The 373-nt window shown below is 41.8% G+C and overlaps 1 non-coding gene across 1 annotated transcript; it reads left to right on the top strand.

Annotated features, from left to right (window-relative positions):
• Positions 1 to 44: 44 nt before the first annotated feature.
• Positions 45 to 117, top strand: trnaf-gaa. The gene has a single exon. It is a non-coding gene; the product is annotated as a tRNA-Phe (tRNA).
• Positions 118 to 373: the final 256 nt, after the last annotated feature.

Raw genomic sequence — 373 nt, 5'->3', positions numbered from 1 at the left:
ACACTTACACACTCTGAGCTCTGACCTGTTTGTTGTCTTGCTGAGCCAAAATAGCTCAGTTGGGAGAGCGTTAGACTGAAGATCTAAAGGTCCCTGGTTCAATCCCGGGTTTCGGCAGCAGGTGAGCTGTGATTTTCACAAATAGCCTACCTAATGATAAAAATATATAAATCTACCTGTCAAAGCCTGTCCACAGACTAGAATTGTGCACAAGGAAGTAAATTGGTGCCTTTGTGAAGTATGTGCAGTCTATAGACAGGGTTTCCTGTGCTTCAGAGGTGACTTTCCATAAATGTGGCTAGATCAGCATGGTAACTCATGATGGAAGTTTAGCATTTTATGTTGTGAGTTTTAGCTTGAAATCAGCTGAAAA

This window comes from Plectropomus leopardus, unplaced genomic scaffold, assembly GCF_008729295.1.
Source record: "Plectropomus leopardus isolate mb unplaced genomic scaffold, YSFRI_Pleo_2.0 unplaced_scaffold41927, whole genome shotgun sequence".
In the NCBI taxonomy this organism is placed as follows: domain Eukaryota; kingdom Metazoa; phylum Chordata; class Actinopteri; order Perciformes; family Serranidae; genus Plectropomus; species Plectropomus leopardus.
The sequence above is the reverse complement of the archived record's forward strand: the minus strand, read 5'-3'. Positions and strand labels throughout refer to the sequence as shown.